Here is a 15,573-nt window from a genome sequence, read left to right on the forward strand (position 1 = left end):
CCTGTTTAGTGTAATATTTGAACTCATTAAAGTGAGATACACGCGTAAGGCGCGTACACCTATAATTTCTATATATCTATATATATATATATATATATATAGATATATATAATATTAAAAGTGTGAAGACCCTTAGAAAAGTAAATTGAACTTTTAATCCTTCATTAAAAATCTTTTCTTTTGACAAAATCATCTTTTCATCAATTTTCTTCAATTAACTTTATAAAATTAATTACGATCTTAAAAGATTAAGGAGTCCTAAATTATATGGTAAGAGAAAAAATATATAAAAAATAAATTTTGGTTGGTTTTATTTTGTAAGTGAAAAGGAAGTAATAAAATATATGATAATTAATAAAGAGTATTAAAAAATCTATAAATATGGTAAGAGACGTTCCTAAATTTATGGGAATATTTATTTGGTGTTTTGTTGTTCGTAACCTTTTTCCAAAAGAAAAAAAGGACCGGTTGACATAATTTGTCTTAAATTTTTGGTAAAGGAAAAATCTAATTAAGGTTTTTTCTGGAAAAAAGAAAAAGAGAAGGCATTAATTGAAAAAAAGGTCCCACTAAACTTCTATAAAATAGGTTTAAAAATTCTTTGGATTTTTGAACTTTCGTTAAAAGTTTTCTTAAATATTGTCTTTCATCTTTTTCTTTAATTATTATATTATTATTATTTTTATAATATTAAATATAATATTGACTTCTAAAATATATAATAAAAGATATTAGGAGAATTAAGATATTTTAAGTACTAAAATAGATGGTAAAAATAACATTTTTCTATGTGAAAAGTGTCTAAAAAGGAGTCAATTACAACAATATATAAAGAAAAGAAGGGTTTCTTTTTACTTAAAAAGTGAAAGCAATACAAGAAAAAAAATAATTCTCACGTTTTTCTTGTGGGATTATTGAGGGAAATTTTGACTTCTTCCACTATAAATTTATTTTACCCGATATCTGTTTTATATTGATTAAATTATTAGTATAGTTTCTCCTCAATTCTGATTATGTTTGCTTACTTTGTAGCCACATAACATGAAGACAAAGGTAAGTAGAATTAACAATTTATGTTTTATTTCGATGAATGTTCTGATACTGATGCAAGTTGCCTTCTGTTTACACCCTTTCTTAGGTTCAATCTTGCATTATTTGCCTCTGTATGAGCTTTATTTTGGATACTCTTACATCCATCCCCTGTATAAGTAATCTTTCTCTGTGCTCGTGCAATTATATTGATGCCTATAATTAATCAGGTAAGGTTGTTTCATAGAATAAATTTTCTGCCACCTATATTTTAGGTCATGGTTAAAACTGTTCAAAAAAAATTCATTTGCTTATAATTTTCTTAAATAGTTTCTTTTTTGTTGTTTCGTTAAGTATTTTTTTGAGTATCTATTTTTAACCTTGAGAGCCCAATAATTTTTTCTTTGTCAGATTTGATGGGGTGATAACTTCTCATCGTTATAGTTGATAGAAAAATTATGAGAGAAAACAGTTAAATCAGAGTTAAAATTTTAATAGACACCATGAAATAACTTGGTTGTGACAATGGATTAGAACAAAGTAGACTCACTACAAAATCAAAACTTAAACCCTAAAAAAGAAAACCTTCTTTGTAGTGAACATATAAGATACTTAATAGTTGTGCTATTTAGTTCAAATAAGGAAAGAATTTTCATAAAATAAAATCTCAATTGATTTGAAATTTTTAAATTTTAGAATTACCTAATAGTTTACGAAAAGATTTAATTACAAAAATCTAGGCAACTTACTATTTGTCAGTCATGGCCGCACACTCTTTCTATAATTTAGCACACTTCAATTATGATTTGCTAAAGTAAACTAAAGTTTTTTGAAAGAAATAAAAAGAGATAGAGAATAAAAGAACTGAGAGTCATTGAAAGGGGGCGATGGGGGGAGGGAGGCAGCGAGAGTGACGGATATGGGGAAGAGAGGCGAGCAAGATTTTGAGAGAGAAAAGGAGAAGAGATGCTATAAATTGTATTTAACTGGTAAGAGAGCTATGGATTGTAACTAACTAAAATTAGGCTAAATAAGATAATTATGAGCTTATATTTGCTAAGACACGTAGTTTTTTCATCTTTGTTCTACATAATTGCAAATAGAATTGAATCATGGGACTACAAAATATTTTTGAATTGAATAAGTACTTCGAATTGAATAAGTATCAATAAGGATTCATGAATGAAGATAAAATGTTGATTTCTAATGGTAACTAAATATTTAATTTCTTTTCATTGTACATGATTTTGTAGTAACTTTCATGTCGAGTTATCCACTTAGTCATGCAAATCGGTGTAAATTTAATAGTCGAAAATTAATTAAATATATTTATGGTAAAATCTTTTTTTATTAGAAGTCATCAAAATTAATAACAACTAATATTTCTTTCATTAGTATAAGAATTTTAAGTCAACTAAATTTGATTTTAAGAAGATTTAAAAAATCTATAAATCTACATCTACAATATATTAAATCTATCAACCACTTGAAACTTCTGATGGTAATATATATATGTGTTTACAATAAAATATATGTTTTGAACTTTTTGCACTTCATTAAAAACCTTCGTAATAGATAAAATTGTCTAATTTTAAATAATCATAAGTTACCAATAAGAATGATTTTGTCACATAGTTTGATTATTCCAACTTAAATGATGGAAACATCTCTATTTTTGAGGTACAAGTAAGGTTTGCATACTCCGTGTAAGAATTATTGTATCTTTCTCCTGAAGAATGTGGTTACCATGTCATTGTTGCTTTGATACAAGATATTCAGATATTAATGATGAATCTTTCTAAAGGATATACTTGATATATTGCGTGACATAGTGGTCGATGAAGTGAGTTGAAAATATGAGGTCTTAAATTTAAATTACAGAGAGAAAAAATACTAGGTGATTCTTTCCATCTGACCTAGCTTCAGTGGACAAAATTACCTTATCTGTTGCTAGTTGGAGGTGGTAGCTTCCCATAGATTTAGTCGATGTGCGCGAAAATTGATCCGAACACTACAATTATAAAAAAATATAAAAATAAGAAGAGTTTAGCGGTCTATTTATTCCCGTTGAAGGATGTGTTTCGCGTTGCTAGAGTGTACCGAACTAGCTAATTGTATGTTAGCGTGCAAACAGTCGCGAGATACTGCTGGGAACTGCATTCGAGAATACAATCCTAGGGGCCATTGATGCCATCCGAGCTTCCTCAATTGTCTTACATTCAAACCCGAGCTAAGGAATTGTTAGTTGGAATGCAAATAGAAGGGGAGTCTTGGAGTAACTGGTGAATTTGCTGCCATGTGGTCGGGTGGTCATGGGTTCACGCCTTGGAAATAGCCTCTGACAGAAATGTAAGGTAAGACTGCGTATAATATACACTTGTGGTGGGTCCTTTCCCGAACCCTATGTACACCAACACTTGGAGTTGTTGGAACTTCTTGTTGCTTATTCTTAGTTAAGCCGAAATGTGGTTATTCAGTCCTTTAAATGTAATTTCTTCTAACGTTTGTTCATCTACTATAATTTCAGTGTTCATGGCCAAACACCTACTAAGATTTTCAAGAATACGGCAATAACACAAGGACTAAAATCGTTATTTGCCCTTGAATAAAAAAGTACTTGAAGGTTGACACGCGACTGAACATACTTTTCTCCGAAGGGTTTATTCGACCTTGTTGTACCATGTAATAACACAAGGACTAAAATTTTTATTGTTATTTGATTGTGTCCAAGTAGTGGAAGTCAAGTTGTTGATCGAAATGGAATTGGATGTGCCGAATTTGATTGTTTGCCTGAAGGAAGGGCTATCTAAAAAAAAAAAGGCATTCGATCCGAATCAAGCTCAAAATTGAGTTTGTGCGTGTAGACTATCCTTGGAAGTGTCTATTCTGCCAAACCACGGGTGGCACTTAAGACCTTATTATCGGTATAACTACTGCAACGGAACCTGCTACCTAAAAGGGACAGCCGGGGCACGAAGCATCCCTCATTCATACAAAGCTCGAGAAAGGGCCGCACTCTCAAGAAGGGCCAAAATTACACTTGAACTATTTGAAATGGAGCAAAAATATCATTTCGTTTATTTTTTGGCACAAAAATACCCCTTCATTTATTTTTTGACTCACAAATACTCCCTCACTCTAACGGAATGCCACCAAGCAGCCACATGGATAAAAATTTCGTCTAACCTATCCACATAAGCTGCCAGCGTGGATAATCTGTCTTCACGATCAAATGCCTTGAAAAAGATGTACTTCCTCTGTTTCAAAATAAGTGTCTTTTTAGCTCTTTTCACGTTTATTAAGAAAAACAATTCCTTTCTAATTGCTTCCTTTTCCTTTTTAGAATCAACCATACAAACTTTGATCAACTTTATAAATATATCTCTTAATCAATTTTTTTTAATAAAAAATTATAATTTATAGTAATTTTCATGTAGATTTTTAAACAAAATTTTAATTTTAAAAAATTAAATTAATCTAATTTAATTTAACTTTAAAATTTAATCAAATTAACTCACGAAAAATGAGGAGAACAATTTAAAAAATAGAGGGAGTAAATAGGAGGTGTCATTTACGAAGTTGCCTTTATTTATTAGTAGATATTTCTTGAGAATAGAGTATTATTATTAAGAAGATGTAATTCATTAATATAAAATTTTAAGGAAATTAAAAATACACCGTAAAATCTAATTACTTAAAAAAATATGTCATTCACGTTTTTAGTTTGGTTAAACAACACACAAGTTGTCACACCAGTTTAAAGAGGTCACGAGACATATTACAACTAAGTTAAAGGGTCTATCTGGTCACTAGAAAAGTTAAAATATCTCATTTACAAAATACTTAAATTTAAGGGACTATCTAAGAGGTCGTTTGGCCATAAAAAATATTTCCTTTTTTTTTTCGGAAAATTTTTCACTTCATTAAAGTTGTGGTGTTTGGCCATGTAAATTCCAAAAATTATTCCAAAATTATTTTCTGAAAAGTGAAAATAGTTTTTTGTTGTTTTCACTATTTTTCAACTCCAATTTCAACTTTTATTATGATTACATATAACTCCAATTTTTTAAATTTTTACACAAATCCCTCATAATGTTTAAATTTTTACACAAAACCCTCATAATGTTTAGTCTCTGATGCAATTAATGATGATTTTTTTTCCATAATTGTTGATTGAACATATCACCATCTTTCGGCTGAGATTGCATCTAAGACATTTTTTCATTATCTTTCTTCAATTTTTTTCAATTCTATCTTTCTTCAATTTTTGCATTATCTTTCTTCAATTCTTGTATTTCGGCTAATTGAACATTATTGCATTATCTTTCTTCAATTTTGTTTCAATAGCTTGAGTTAATTCTTGCAATTTGAAAAACTGAAAAGTTATTTGAGAACAAGCGAGGACCTAGTGAAGATCCAAACCAAAAAAAAATGATGCGTCTAAACAAATGATCCAAATCAATCATTCTATCTCTTGTAGCTCTAATGCTTGTTAAGAGAGTCATTAGTTGTCAATCTTTGTTCTCGAGTGCTATTTTCTTCGTTAATGCAAACTTGATTTGAGTAATGAAAGTGTTTATATACAAGAATCACACTTGATTGTATGTTAGTAGGTAAGTTAGTAGTTGGGTGATTTTGATAGTTTTTAAAAGTTGGAGGTATAAAATTATAATTAAGAAAGATTTTTCAAAAGTCTAAAAAAATCTTTCAAAAAGACATGGTCAAACATAACTCCAACTCCAACTTCAAAATTTTTTAGTTTTCATGACCAAATAGCTACTAAATATTTGACTAGAATAAATTAAATAAATAAATATAAGTTGACTTTTTTCTATTTATAGTATGTTCTTAACTGAATTAATAAAGACAAACATTTTCAAAGAAAGTAGGTAAGAGCTTTATTAAAATTACGTAAATAACTTTCCTATATTCCACTCACCAAAGCATTAGTATGATTAATGAAGTTACTATACTATTATTTTTTTATTTTTGTTTACTAAAAAGGAGTAAAATTTAAAGGCTTCACTCATATATATATTTGTGCTTCCATTTTTGTTTTATTTATTAAAGTTTTCTATTCAAGTTGAAAATCTCTAAAATTAAAAAAAAGGAAAGGGAAATGGCATATAGAAGTGAACCGGTGAAGGAAATAAAAATAAGGGTGTTTAAGTGGGAACAAAATATGATTAAAAAAAATGTTGTTGATCAATATTATTATCAATTAGGGTCGTTATCAAGATTTGAGTTTCTGATGTTAACTGTGAAAAATCAAATCGAGATTATTAGGCATATAAGTTGTTTTTTCCCAGATTGTGTGGAACAGGCGAGAACTACAATTCTCAAAAAAGCGTTCAGCCTTTCAAAATTGTTGAATCGCCTAATGAGTTTGTTGAAATATTGAATGAACTTTGTGGTCATCTGATTTGTTATTTAAAGATGCAAATCGGCATGTAGTTAAAGTAACTTTTGATTATTTGTCTAGTAGCTTTGAGCTTTTCGGTGAAAAATTAAATTTGTTGGGTACTAAAATGGATGATGATGATGAGTTCCATAAGATTGTTGTGGTTGTTGATGTGGATATGCTGAGTAAACAAATTGAAATTGGGTCAGAAAGATTGCTGAATACTTGTAACTTTGTAATAAATGATCTGTATGAAACACTGATGAATGATGGTGACAATGACAACAACGAGAGAGAATTTGTTTACGAGTTGATAGAGTTAAAGAATCTTCTGGTAGGATTAGCAAAAAAAGAAAACTTGATACAGCTATTCATAGTGAAAAAATTGAAATACATTATGCTTTTGATGATTTAATGTTCAGGAAATTTTGAGTGTCCAAGTTAACCAGGCCTTTACAATATATAAAGTAGTAAGATGTGGCACGGTGTCAAGAAAATACCTGTATATTCTATGTGTTCAAAAAGCGTCCTCCAGAACCACTGGCTCTCTTCATTGCGTGATGATGTCGAGACTCTCTTACGATATGGCTTTTTGTTTTTGAACAAGCTTATTTTGAGCTTGATGCTTGGTGGGATTGTTTGTCCCTGAATGGGCTCTATGCAAGGCAATCTAGATTAGTCGGGCTCCATTGTAAATACTTTTGACATGAAATATTTGTCCTATTAATTTAGCCTAAAATAACATAAACGTACACTTTAACTTACCATATTTATATAAATTTGCATCCTTATAAAACCATTACAAAATTTTAGCTAATTATGTATCTTCGTTGGATGTATAGGAGACCTAATTATGTATCTCGACAGATTTAAAATTAAAAAAAATATATCGGGAGCTATATATCTTTACAAAGAAAAATATATCTTCGTTGAATGTATTATATATCTCGACAGACCCAAAATCAAAAAAATATATTGGGAGCTAACTATGTGTCTTTACAAAGGAAAAAAATGTATCTTCATTGGATATATCGGAAAGCTAATTATGTATCTTTACAAAGAAAAAAATATCTTTGTTGGATGTATCGGGTAGCTAATTATGTATCTCAATAGATCCAAAATTAGAAAAAATATACCGAAAGCTAATTATGTATCTTTATAAAAGAAAAATGTATCTTCGTTGGATGTTTCGTGTATCTCGACAGATTCAAAAACGAAAAAAATATAATGGGAGTTAATTATATATCTTTACCAAGGAAAAAATGTATCTTCATTGGATATATTGGGAGCTAATTATGTATCTCGACAGACTCAAAATTGAAATTTTCAGTAATTATGCAAGATGTCGAAATTATCTATAACTAAGCTTCAAACTATCGGTGACTCCAAATTATTTTACCATTAGAAATTATTTTATGCAGATGTGGTAGAGGTCTCAATTTCAAATTTTGAATATGAAAAAAGTTCTTTGGTAAGAAGTGTTTGCTCTGAATGGGCTCCATGTAACATGGAACTGGATTAATCGGCTTCAATATAAATAAGTTAACGCGAATGGGCTAGACATGACACAAATTTAGATTAGTCGAATTTCAATGCGTATATCGAACAACGAATGAGAAACAACAAAAACTCCAAATTATTTTCATGATTGCTTATTTTTGAGTTACCAAGTTATCGCAAGATATATGCCATTTTTGAATTACCAAATTATCGCAAGATATATGTCACTCATCCTAGGTGAAGAATGTTGTTCAAGTAAATACCAAATTATCAACAAGAACACTTATTCAACCCAAATGAAATCACTACAAGTTTAATTGACTTATAATTGAATCATGGTATATTAAACAATAGAGATTTATTTTCCTAAAACTCAAAGTCATGCTCAAAACAAGTTCAACGGACTCAACTTACACATAAACAAAAAAAAAAGAAAAAAAAATTATAAATATAATTATAGATCATTATGTTTATTATTTTGAATCAATCATCATGACTCTAAATCTTGAATTCGCCTCTGATTAAAATTCCATATTCTATTACATGAGTAATTCATTACTATGCAAATGAAATCACTACAAGTTACGTTTAATTGGCCTAAATCAAATCATGGTACGTTAAAAAACAAAAATTTATTTTCCTAAAACTCAGAGTCATGCGCAGAACGATTTCTGCGAACTCAACTTACACATAGCGAAAAAAAAAAAAGGACACAAAACATAAATATAACTATAGATCATCATGTTTATTATTCTAAATCGATCATCGTGACTCTAAATCTTGAATACGCCTCTAATTAAAATTCTTAGTAGTATCGGAAATGAAATATCAAAATTACCATGCAAATGAAATCAATAAAAGTTTAATTGACTTGTAATTGAAGCATGATATGTTAAACTGCAAAAAATTATTTTCCTAAAACTCAGAGTCATGCGCAAAACGAGTTTTGCGAACTCAACTTACACATAAGCAAAAAAAAAGAAGCAGAAAAAGACACAAAACCATAAATATAACTATAGATCATCATGTTTATTATTCTAAATCGGTCATCACGACTCTAAATCTTGAATTCGCCTCTGATTAAAATTCTTAGTAGTATCAAAAGTGAAATATCAAAATTACCATACAAATGAAATCAATAAAAGTCTAATTGATTTGAAATTGAATCATGGTACGTTAAACAACAGAAATTTATTTTCCTAAAACTCAGAGTCATACGTGAAATGAGTTCAGCGAACTCAATTCACACATAAGCAAAAAAAAAAAAAGAAACTAAACTATAAACATGTTGGGATATACTATTAACCATTCAGTTTGTGTTATAGTATTGTAGTTTCATCCCATGTAAAAATTATTTATTATATTAAGAAAATCTTTATTTGAATAAATCATTGTATTAGCATGTGTGCCCTTTACTTATATAGTAGACAATTTTGTGTATTTAGTATTTTAACTCATGCACGGAAGATTAAAATTGTCGCTTCTTATAAGTAATAAATTAATGTTTGCAGTCAAAGATGAGGAAGGACAAAGATCTTGATGATTGTAGCACAAGATTAAGTATAATTTGATCTTAATTATGGGAGTGGTAATATTCTGGCTTCTTGTGCAAGTAAATATCGTATGTATTGAACGGACTAATTAGAGATATTCGTTTATGTTCTGAATATTAATCAACGATTTATCTAGACCATTACATGTACTTATACTCTTAATCTTGATATAATTATTATGATCTATGTTGATTGTTTTATCGTTTTAATCTATTAAAATGTGAGACTCTTTTGTGAGTCAACATATTCCTGATAGGTTAGATGATGACAAATCACTTAGTGAAATATTAATTAGTTGATAGAACCATATCTCGAACTTGAGATAGAAGACACCCTTTTATGATTTCTTATAAGTTTTCACGTGAAAACTCTGCAGGTGGATTTTGTATCCATCATGTGAAATAAGTTAAGCATTATAAATAAAGGATTAAATTAATCAATGAGTTAAATTTTTCAGAGAATTTAATTTAATTGATTGGTGTCGGTAATTCTAACATGGGGTGTTAAATAAGATCTAATGGTAGATTTTGAAATTAAATCGAGGAGTGCAATTACAAAATTTTAGTGAAATAATCTGTAATTTATTGTGATATGGCAATTCATCCGTGATATGGTAATTCATTCATTTGCGAATTAATATCATAATTGAAAGTCTCACTTAATAAATCTGCGGTCACTGCTATACCTGATTAACTAATCAATTTTTGAAAAGAGAAAGGACTTACTAGAAGAACTAATATTACTTACTGGTCTTCTATAAGGAAAAGAAATCTTCTGTTTAAAAATAAAAACTTTTGGAAAATTAAAGTGGCAGAAAATGTTTTGACGATTGAAAAGTCATTAACTGTTGCCTCTTGGCTCCCTTTTATGTAAAGTAAGAGTAAACAATTAGAAAGCCATAAACTTTGCCTCATGGCTCCCTCTTTATGTAAAGTAAGAGTAAACAATTAAAAAGTCATAAACTTTACCTCTTGACTCTCTCTTTACATAAAGCAAGAATGAACAATTGAAAAATAAGAAACTTTTGTTGTCTTGTTTTTCTTATTGGCTTTCCCCTAATAAGAATATATAGAGATTTTGGCTTATAAGAAAGATACAGTTTTCACGGACGTATGCTCTTTGAATCCAAAAGTTCTTGTCCACACAAGTTTGATAATAAAAGTTAGTCAGAAGATAGCAAAAGATTGTAGCCCTGGAGATAAAAACAGTGAACAAATTGTGTGAAAGTTTCAGCAGGTAAGTATCTTTTTCAATTTCGTTTGATAATTTATGTTGTATAGATTATATGTAAGTTATTGATCCTGTAGAACAATTGCTTCCGCTGTACATGTTCTAACAAAATATAATTATAGATCATCACATTTATTGTTGGAGTAGCATTTTAATATTCACAATATTAATTTGCTTTAAATTATTTGTTTTTTTTTTTTTGGCAAAAATACAATGGTTGTTGCATGGCAGATACAGTTAGGGGTCGTTTGGCAGAATGTATTGAATAAAATAACACATGCATTAATTAATATGTATTATTAGTACCTTGTTTGATATCTTTTTAGCCTATGTATAACTAATACTTGCATTAATTATACACTCTATTATGTATTGAGATGTATATTAGTAGTACACATCATTTTCAACGTGTTAGTAACACCAAGCTTATAAACACATGGGTTGAATGACATTATTGCCCCCTCAAAACATTCCATCCTTATTACTCTCCTTCCATTTTTCAGAAACAACATCAAAATGCTACAACAACAACAAAGCACCACAACTTCCAAATGATAGAGAAAAGAGGGAATTGTGAGAAAAACAGAGTGATGATATCTCCAATCTCTCACTTCCACTACTAGAAACATCATCACCATGGAGCTTCACTGATGAACTATCCCCTACGTTACAATTAGCATTTCCCTGTACCTGCAGTTTAGAGCTAGATTAGCTTGAGATCAAACAAAGAAGTATTGTTTTCTTTAAGGCAAAACTCAAAGTTGGCATATATAGAATTACAGAATGAAGACCGGCTACTTACATTAACACCAGTGGAAAGATTATATTTTGGCTCCATTGAGGAGTCAAGATCAGAAGCAACAGGAGTAGAAGCATTGGGTGTTTTCTTATAAGTTGTTTGTTCGACTGAGTCGTCTGCCCAATCAAAATTGATTTCACTATATGGAATATAGCCATCATCCTCAGCTCGTGGAAACAAGATAAAAAGATAGTGTACAGGGAAGGGAAGGGTATTTTGGTAAATAAATATCATTTTATAAAAAGGGAAAATTTATTATTTCCACCCTACACTATACCCGAAAAGTCGAAGATACACTTAAACTATTGAAGTGACCTAATACACACCTAAACTATTTAAAAGTGAATTTTTTCACACCCTAATGCACATACAACCAGTCTCATGCTGGGAGGTGTTCTGCACTCGCCACACGTCATCACTATGTCACTGCCACGTTAGATATTATGTGAAAATTATAATAAATAAATTTCATGTCATTATTATTGCTTCTTCCTCACTATACATCATCAATTCACCATTGAAGAACCACCATTGAAGCTATTATCACCCACATCTCCATCACAATTATTTTCACAAAATACCATCAAATTCAAAGTCACACCCAAATATTCTTACTATTAAAATCTACAACAATGTTTTTACTAGATTTTTATTTTTACCATAATTGTAGATCTTTAATGGGAGACAACTTGTTCATATTTATTTTTCTCCTTTTGTTAATAAATTATTTATTTTTGTTTCATCACTATCAAAAACACACAAATTTACTTAACAACTCCCATTTTCACTATAATAATGCTAAAAAAGTTCAAATCTTTACAAGAAAAATTTAAGATGACCCACAAAAAGTCGAGATAAAAAATCGCATATTAATTTTCTTCACAAGATCCACCACAAAAATTATGCCACCGCCATTGTTATTATCGAAATTCACAACAACAATCACCATAAATTTTTGAATTCACCATCAAAATCACAACATTATCATTTTCAATCATAAAAAATAAAAACATACCCACTACGCATTTTTTCATCAATCACCAACTTCACCACTAAATAGTGAAGAATAAGCACTCAATCAGTGAGAAAAATAGATCTAACGAAGTAAAATGACTGTGATAAGAAAAATGGAGAAGAGGGAAAGGACAAAATGAAAAGAAGAAGAAGAAGAACAAGAACAAGAAAGATTGTCACTGGCGGAGAGGCGGCTATGCATTTTTTTTTCCTTTTCTATTTGAATTTTATTCCAAGAATAAGCAATGTTCATAGAAGATCTGCCGCTAATACTTCCTACAATATCTATTAAACAATAAAGAGATAAAATTTCAAGTATTGAACTTAAATTGATTTTCTTGTTTTCTAGAAGAAGAACTTTACCTTGCAACTTCTTTAAGTTTTTTTATTGGTAAAAAAGTTCACGTGGCTATAACTTAAAATAAAAAAAATAAAAACGCGCCTGATTTCTTTTTCTTTTTAGTTTGTTGCCACATCAGCTTCTAGGGTGTAAATAAATTCACTTTTAAATAGTATAAGTGTGTAATAGGTCGTCTCAATAGTTTAGGTGTGACTTCGACTTTTCGGGTATAGTTTAGGGTGAAAATGATGACTTTTCCCTAATAAAAATTATAAAAATATATATTATATTTAATACATCAAACCAAACATTATAATAAAAAATATTTTTTGCATAACTAATACCAGCATTAATAATACAAACATTACTAATATACCTTATTCAGCATTACTTTACGCACTCCACCAAATGATCCCTTCGAGATATTGAGCCCTTAATGCACTTAATTTACAGTTTTTCTTGGCATTTAATTCATTTGACTTTACTGGCTAAACGTGCCAATTAATCTCTTTTTAATCTCATTTACATTGGTGGCAATATTTGCCTTAACTCCAACTGAGTTAATGACAAAGGAACGTGCATCGCTTCTTTGACTCTTGGTTATGGTGGTTGAATGTGTCCACCATTTTTCTTCAAACTCATGTAACTTTTCATCATTATTCCTCTATTATCCTATTCATTAACTTCTATTGTATTTATCTTCCCATTTATTCTTCTTACTATTATTGGGTACTTTTGCTTTTGTACTTGCATTGCGTACGTGAGTTTTGATATATTTTTGTTCAAGCTGAGGATCTACCAAAAACAACCTCTACACCTTCGTAAGGTAGTGGTAAGGCTGCATAAACACCACCCTCCCTAGACCCCACTTGTGAGATTACGCTGACTATGTTGCTGGTGTTGTTTATGGTTCATTACTAGTGTTACTGTTAGTATAATGAAGTGTTTGTTGTTGCAGAGTTGCTGACCTAAGATGGGCTATGAAGCTGGTGGTACATCCCGTGATGGGCGTGATTATATATATATATATATATTTTGGATTTAGTTTTGATAGTTAGGACATTGTTCTTGATTTTAGTGTTATATCTCAGTTATCTTATTATTTGTTGTTGCTACTTATTCTCTTCTTAATTGTTTTTTATATGGTTTCTTTGTTACCTTATTTGCTTTACCTACTTGAGTTTTGATATGATTTATTTGAGCTGAGGGTCTACCAGAAACAAATTCTCTACCTTCCTAAGGTCCATACTTGTGGGATTACACTGGGTATATGGTTGCTGAATTATCTCCCGGATAAAGAGAAGTCAGTAATTTTGTGAGAACAGAAAGCCGATGTTAAACATTTTAGTGAGATGAAGTCTAGATAGAAGCTCAAATCCCCCACTGTGTAATAGCCTGCAAATTATACAGGGGATATAAACCGCACTAGACAAGCCTTGTGCTAGAGGCTCAAGCCCAAAGGCATTGAGGGGGATTCGTTCCCTAGTGACCCGGGTGGATCACTGCCCTCCAAACCAACTGAGCTATCCCGAAGGATTGTTTTTTTAGATTTCCGAATGCCGATACTAATCCAGCTATTTCAAAAGCTTTACACGATAGCTTGACCCATGAAGTGATAACCCCTCAGATCATGTTGCTCATCGCTTAAATTTTTTTTCTGTTATCCAACTTGTACCTCAATTTTTCCACCAAGTACTTGCATTCTCCCATCAAGGCTTTGGTTGATTGAAAAAAATAACCTAGTATATTATCAAAAACAAGCAGGATTTCTAGCTTAATACTTCTTGATGAGTTTTCAAGTCAAACTATCTAGCATGGAGCTTTTTTTTTTTTTTTTTTAAGAAGGTAACATTTGTGTATATTCTCTAAAGCAATACATAGGTTGTACTGAAAACTTTTTAAAATTTTGAGAACAAAAAACTAATTTATATTTTATTTTCGATTCACTATCCTAAAATTTAAATTTTATGTATTCGAAATGATAGAATAACGAAATCAACATCCACTTAAATACCGATTCAAGAAAAACATATATTATAAAATTATGGCAAACAATGGCATTTATTATGGATTCATTTACAATATTAATTAATGATATTACATTAATTAATATTATAACTATTTTTTCTAAGCTCTTTTGCAATAATCACCAGAACAATCCTTCATGAAGCATTTCCATTGTTTGCTATCTGTGCAAAACAAATAACAAAATACACAAAATAAATATGTTAGTGAAATAGGAGAAAAAAATTATAATAAGAAAGGAAAAATACAATTAACCTAGGTGAAAATATGATAACATATGAGTTACGACAAGTTGAATAGATGAAAATAATTTATTTATACATAGAAAGATTTAAGATTTAAAGTTTAAGAGTTTTTATAACAATCTTAATTTTAAAGTTTGATTTACACAATCTCCCAATTTTAGGTCAATATTTAGATTTTGACCAATTTTTTTAAAAAACTGTAAAAATGTAGTGAAAAATCACCGTAAGAAAATACGGATCTAATGTTTTGTTCATATATATTCGATCATGCACACACACAAAAAAAAAAATTAGACTTGTCGATTTTGTAATAATATAACTTACGAATTCAAAATTGCGATCTACCATCTGTCATAAAATTTTCAATTTGCTCAAAAGAAATCTTTAAATTAATGTCTTGACAGTCAAAAAATTAAATTACAAGAAAAATGAAAAAA

The 15,573-nt window shown here is 29.7% G+C and overlaps 1 long non-coding RNA gene across 1 annotated transcript in view; it reads right to left on the bottom strand.

The window, feature by feature from the left end:
* Positions 1 to 14,883: 14,883 nt before the first annotated feature.
* LOC107844020 overlaps positions 14,884 to 15,573 on the bottom strand; it is a 6,926-nt gene continuing 6,236 nt past the window's right edge. The window contains exon 3 of the long non-coding RNA XR_007052369.1: positions 14,884 to 15,055. This is a non-coding gene — a long non-coding RNA (uncharacterized LOC107844020). The remainder of the gene's footprint in view (positions 15,056 to 15,573) is intronic.

This window comes from Capsicum annuum, chromosome 2 (assembly GCF_002878395.1).
Source record: "Capsicum annuum cultivar UCD-10X-F1 chromosome 2, UCD10Xv1.1, whole genome shotgun sequence".
NCBI lineage: Eukaryota > Viridiplantae > Streptophyta > Magnoliopsida > Solanales > Solanaceae > Capsicum > Capsicum annuum.